Here is a 6,341-nt window from a genome sequence, read left to right on the forward strand (position 1 = left end):
CTAGGGTTAAATTCGGTTTTCCCAATATCCTAAATCAAATGGTATTCATACACCTAATAATTAATCTCAATATATTAAAAACTGAATTTATAATATAATAAACGACTAATATTATTAATTTGGAAGCCACTATTACAAAAACAAATCAGTGGCGGCGACATCATAACCCCACTGTCAAAATCTTTCATGTAAATCCCCATCTATAATTCCTGATTCTAATGATTTCCTACTTCTTGGTGATTCAATTCCCTGGAATCATTTCGCTAACAAACAAAAATCAAAGTTCTTATCAGTTCGTCCCCACCCAAACTAAAATATTATTTCCTCCATTTCAAAAAGACTGGTCTGGTTTGACTTGACACGAAGTTTAAGAAATTAAAGAAGACTTTTGAATTTTGTGGTCCTAAATTAAAGTTATGTCAAATGTACAAAATTGTCCTTAATCTTGTCGTCTTAAACATGTCACGTGGAAAGTAGAAAGTGAAATGTTACCAAAAAAGGAAAGAAGTCATTTTTATGAAACTGACTAAAAAGGAAAGGAGGTCATTCTTTGTGAAACGGAGGGAGTACAGTACATGCTACACACGGTCAAAACTTGCTAAATTTCCAAATACCTATCAACTTTCATTAAATAATAATATTAACAGTGAACAATTTTCAAGCATTAAGTATATAAATATCACAAGTTTCAGATTGTTTCTTACCCGTCTCCTTCGTCGTTCCCCTATCTCCTTTTTGTTTCTAAATAAAATAATTAGGTATAATTCAAAGTGGTAAATTTCACTAATTTAATCATATCATATACCATATATAAAAGAGAACCTTAGGCCCCATTTACGTGGCGCCACCACAAACCAGAATTCCCTTTTAATTTATTTATTTCCAAAATTAGTCTTCTTCTTTCATGAAAAGTTGTGACTTTTATGAAAAATTGTGACTTAATGAAGAGTTGCAACTTTTATGAAAAGTTGTGACTTTTACGGAGAGTTGCAACTTTTATGAAAAATTGTGACTTTTATAAAAGGTTGTGACTTTTTCGAAGGGTTGCAACTTTTTCAAATAGTTGTAACATTTCTGATAAGGCACAATAAATATTTATTCACACTACCATTTGTTGTCTATAAATAGAGGGATTTCCTCTCATTTTAAAACAACGAAAATTTTGAATGTCTTCTTCTTCTTCACAATTAAATATTTGTGTACGTTGCTCCTGTTGAGTGGCTCACTGACACCATTGCTTATGTTACAAATCCTGGTATGTATTTTTACAGTCATTAATTTATGCTTATGTTATTAAAGATATATGATAAGGTGTAAGAATATTGTTACTACGTAATCTTGTATGTAAGATAATATAGTGTTTTAGTTTTAATGTCTGATAGGTTTTAAGTATTATTTTATAAATTTCGTTATATTAAATTCCCGCGCGAAGCGCGGATAATTTTACTAGTTTAATTATATGCTACAAATGGTATATGATCTTAAATAAATGATCACTTTAGCCCATTAACTATCGATTAAGTCAATTATACACAATTACCCATCAACTAATTAACTAAAGTCAACGAATACTTTGAAATTACCAAAAATGACCTTCCGGGTCATTACATTTTAATTATGAGTCCTTCGGGATGGCTCAGTTGGTTTGGAGGGTGGTTATCCGACCCGGGATCGATCCCCCTTCAATGTCTTCTGAGTTGAGTCTGTCGCATAGGGTTTGCCTAGTGCAGTTTACATCTCCTGTGTGGTTGGCAGGCTATTACATAGTGAGGGGTTTATCCAGTGCACACAAAGTGCTCACCCGAAAGGCAGAGACTGTTGCAGAGGTTGTAGCGGTTGCGGTTATCCTGGGGTTTTAAAAAAAATGTTTTAATTAATAACTTGGACAAGTTGATATTGGTAGGTGACATTATAGCTAGGTGACACTAAGCCGTTATTGTCAATGACATCGATCTTGACCTTGGCTTTATGGTCCTCAACAGGGTAAGTACGATTAGAGGGTGTTTGAGTAAGCTTATAAAATGATCAAATCATTTAATTAGTTTTAATTAGAGCTGTCAATATGGGCTGTCATACCCCATCCGGGCTAATCGGCTTTGAAATTTTAAAATTCAGTTCCATGATAAATCTTTTAAATTATGTTAACTAGATCATCTAAAAATTTAAGTAATTAGAGATGATATAAATTTTGAGTATCCTGTTTTGAACGACTTTATTAAAAAAGCTTAAGCCGTTTGAGAGAACAAACTTTTATTTATTTCACCAAATTTGTGAAGGAAAACAACTGATCAAGTGTTGCTTCTTACCTTTGTAGATTGTATTTTCAAGGCCAGGCAATGTTGCAACATTTGGTGATCCTTACAATGTTACTGTGTCTACAACATACTAGAGTTTCGTTGTTTCGATTATATATTGTAAATTTGTCTTTGCAAATAAATAAGTTCCTCAAAACTGCATGAAAGTCCTAATGAAGACATATCATGTCTCATTAGTTCATGCTGAATTATGTGATTTTCTTGTACTGTATTGCCTAATAAAACTTATTCAAAAAGAATGAGGCTATTTTTCGTCTTGATCTTATTTTGGGATGTTATATATGGTGAAAATGTACATGTGTATAATATATTGGGAGTTCCAATCTTTTTACAGATGAGTTTAAAAACTCTACTGGTGAATTTTGCTAAAATTCAAATCTTTTACCTATGAAACTGTGCTGAAGTTTTGCCATTAAATTCCAATAGAAATTACCAATCATACAATAATGGACAACAGGACACCCAGTCCCCTCATTTTCTGCATCAAAAGCTTCACGTGAGCTACATCAAATCCAAAGGAAAATTACAATTGCAAATCAAATGGTTGATTATAAATTAGACGACAAATAAAAACATACTAAAGAAATATTATTAATATGGTTTGTCAAGCGATCTACGTATTGAAAACTAATATTAAAAAAAATCATAAATATGTTTTGGAGAAAATCTCTCCATAAACAATACTCTTAAATGACTACATTGTGGATGTTATGAGAATAGGGATCTTCAATTTATAGATCTCCAATTTTTTCCTCTAAGGAAAGAATAAATCAAATATGAAAGTGAATTATAATTTTTCTTTTGGAAAAAGTAAAACTCAAATATGGTAAGAAAATCAGGGCAAAACTCTAACAAGAATCTGGAAGAGATAAGTATTCATTACTATCAGACAACTCAGATGTTGGCGAAAAAACTTCCTGAAAAACAAAAGGTAACCAAATGACTATAACTTGGATATCCTTCCTGAAATTTCTGGCTACGCCAATACTGTTAGCTTGACTATTGATATATAACTCTATCAATAGCCAAATTCGTGCTTTAGGATTCGATGACGAGTTCATCAGGACATGGAAGTACTACTTTGACATGTAAAATATATAATTAATTTGATCTATATATTATTGTAGATTGTATTTTCAAGGTCAGGCAATGTTGAAGCATTTCGAGTTCCTTTAGCTTATTAGAGTTTATAATAATTCCCTTTGTTTGCAAATAATGAAAGATACGTATCATGCTTAATTATGGCATTCTCTAATACTCTATGAAATAGGAACATTTAATTCGAGACTATCCCTAGTCGTAATACACTACTTAAAATTAGAAACGACTCCAAACTAATTCATGGTCTAGCATGACACTAAGATTTATACGTTGAATGTCTAAATTTGAAAGATGCACGTAAATTCAAATCTTTACTTAAATAGTCAAATGGAAAACATCTCAATAAATCATGAAGTTATAACTACTATTTGACGGTGTGTATGGAAACTTCTATTCAGATGAGTTGAAAGTGTATCAGAATAAATTTCATTAATTTCTTATAAAGTCAGGAAAATAAATATTTACATTGAAATCAATGAAACACTTAATATAAGAAGAATGGCATCAACATGTGTTCTGCATTGACTTATTTTAAGTATTTTAAAGTTAAAATAATTTTAAGCAGTTTTATAGTATTTGAATAATTTTTTTTAAAAAAATTATAAATAGTTTTAAGGTAAACTGATAAAAATAAGCCAAAATTGTAAAGTCAATCCAAATCGGCTCTTATTAAGTATCATGTCTGAAAAGCACATTTGCATGAATAAATATCCTTTATTTTTTGTTTTTTTTTTACACGACTCAAAATTTAGTCGGGTTTCAACATAACTAAGGATGCGGGGTGAAAAATAAAATTTAAAATTTAAAAGGACAAATTAAATTGGACTTTTCCTTGCTCTTGATTTGTCACTTGGGACTCTAGTTTACCAAGCGTAGTCATAGGTATCCATCATGCCACGTTTCACTTAAAGTCCCCTTGCAAAGATGTGGTTTAAAAAATCGGAATAACTTATTCAAAATGCACGTGTTACTGACTTTATAATAAAAATTGACATTTTCTATTTTACATGGTTATTAATAAATTATTAATAGATTGATTAATTTTATTATTTTACTTTTTGTTCATATTAATTAGTCTCTTGAAAAAATCTGGGTCTTCAAAATTTGTTTAAATTCCAAATTCATATTATTTTAGTGGTAAAATGGGGAAAAAAATTAGTTATATTTTGATTTAATAAGTGATCAAATAATATAAGACAAATACTTCTAATAAGATGCCTATCTAATATGAGACGGAGGTAGTATAATCTTATTATGATTAGCTTCACTCTTCATGGTAACAACTTTGTTGATAACTCAAATTTCATCTTTTTCATTAATTTCCTTATAAAGAGAAATTGAAACTAAATTACTCCACTTTAAATAGAGGTATTGAAGAAAATTAGAAAAGGATTCGGGTGTTTTTGGTATTGAAGAAAATATTTTTATGAAAAAAAAAGTACTCTTTCTATATTATTTTATGTGGCACTTTTCGGATTTCGAGATTCAAATAAGTCTATCTTTGACCGTAAATATTTTATAGATCTTTTAAACATTTTGAATTATCAATTATTATTACTTATAGTACTTTCGTGTGTCACATATATTAAGAACTTGAAATATTGTAAAATTCTTACTCTTTAATAACCTTTATCTTCTACATATTTTTAATCATAATGTTTGTTCTTGATATAATTAGTTCCTCAATATTATTGGATGATTTCTTATAAATTAGTCAATTGTCACTTTCTCTGTTGTGTTTGTACATGTGCAAGTAAAGTAAAAGATACTCAATTTGATGACCTATTTACTATTCATTATTTTGCCAGTAACAGCTACTTTTTCTTGCTCTTTCATGTCATTGTCCATGAACACCCAAATTTATCACGTGAAAGATAATAGCCCCTCGTATTCTCAAATGTGTGTTCCTTGATTATTCTAGAGCTAGTAAATCATAAAACGATCTCATTAATTAAGTTTTAAAAAACTTTTTTTAATTATATTTTTAAAAAGTTGAAAATATTTTGAAATATATTGTTTTGGACAAAGAAAGAACAACTAAAGAATACTGAACAAACCAAGTCACATGTTTGTTATTCTGAAGGGCACCAGCTAGACAAAATTATAAGAGATAAAAACAACTAAAAGTAATTAGAAGAAGACTCTTAGAAGAATCAAGAAAGGTTACAAGTAGCAGTAGTTATAATAGTAGGGACTCTCCAATTTTTTCTTGTATTAACCATTAGCAAAGAATAGATAAGTATTAATATAGAAACATTTAAACTTTTATGAATAAAGAATGTGAAAGGTTAAGAAGCAATAGGTAAAATTACGTGATAATATCTATCTATCTCTCTCTCTATATATATACATATATATATACTACCTTAAAAGGATGAACTCCTAACTTGAATGTTAAATTACTATAATACCTTCAACTTAAAATTGAACAAGTAGACACAGTATCCGACAAGGCATATATAATACACGTAGGACACCACTTTGTAAACAAAATTGTCATGTAGGATCCCATATAGAATGAATATGTCTATTTGTTTAATTTTATACTAGCTTAAGTATCTACTTGAGCACACCCAAAGTTAAAGGTCATAATTGACAGCTCAACCAAGTTAAGGGTCATGTATTATGCCTAAACCATATAAAGGGTAAGCATTATGTCTTTCATGTATCAACAAATTTTGAGATTCATAACTTCTCAACTAACAATGCCTTTGTTCTTCAAGATTTCCCTCTTCTTCTTCTATTTCTTCTTTGTTATATACTAGATAACTTATTCGTGTGTCACATATATTAAGAACTTGAAATATTGTAAAATTCTTACTCTTTAATAACCTTTATCTTCTACATATTTTTAATCATAATGTTTGTTCTTGATATAATTAGTTCCTCAATATTATTGGATGATTTCTTATAAATTAGTCAATT

At 29.5% G+C, this 6,341-nt stretch overlaps 1 pseudogene; it reads left to right on the plus strand.

Moving 5' to 3' along the window:
• The first annotated feature begins 1,631 nt into the window (after positions 1–1,631).
• The window catches only part of LOC125850170 (uncharacterized), a 15,936-nt pseudogene continuing 11,226 nt past the window's right edge, over positions 1,632–6,341 (plus strand).

This window comes from Solanum stenotomum, unplaced genomic scaffold (assembly GCF_019186545.1).
Source record: "Solanum stenotomum isolate F172 unplaced genomic scaffold, ASM1918654v1 scaffold14630, whole genome shotgun sequence".
NCBI classification, from domain to species: domain Eukaryota; kingdom Viridiplantae; phylum Streptophyta; class Magnoliopsida; order Solanales; family Solanaceae; genus Solanum; species Solanum stenotomum.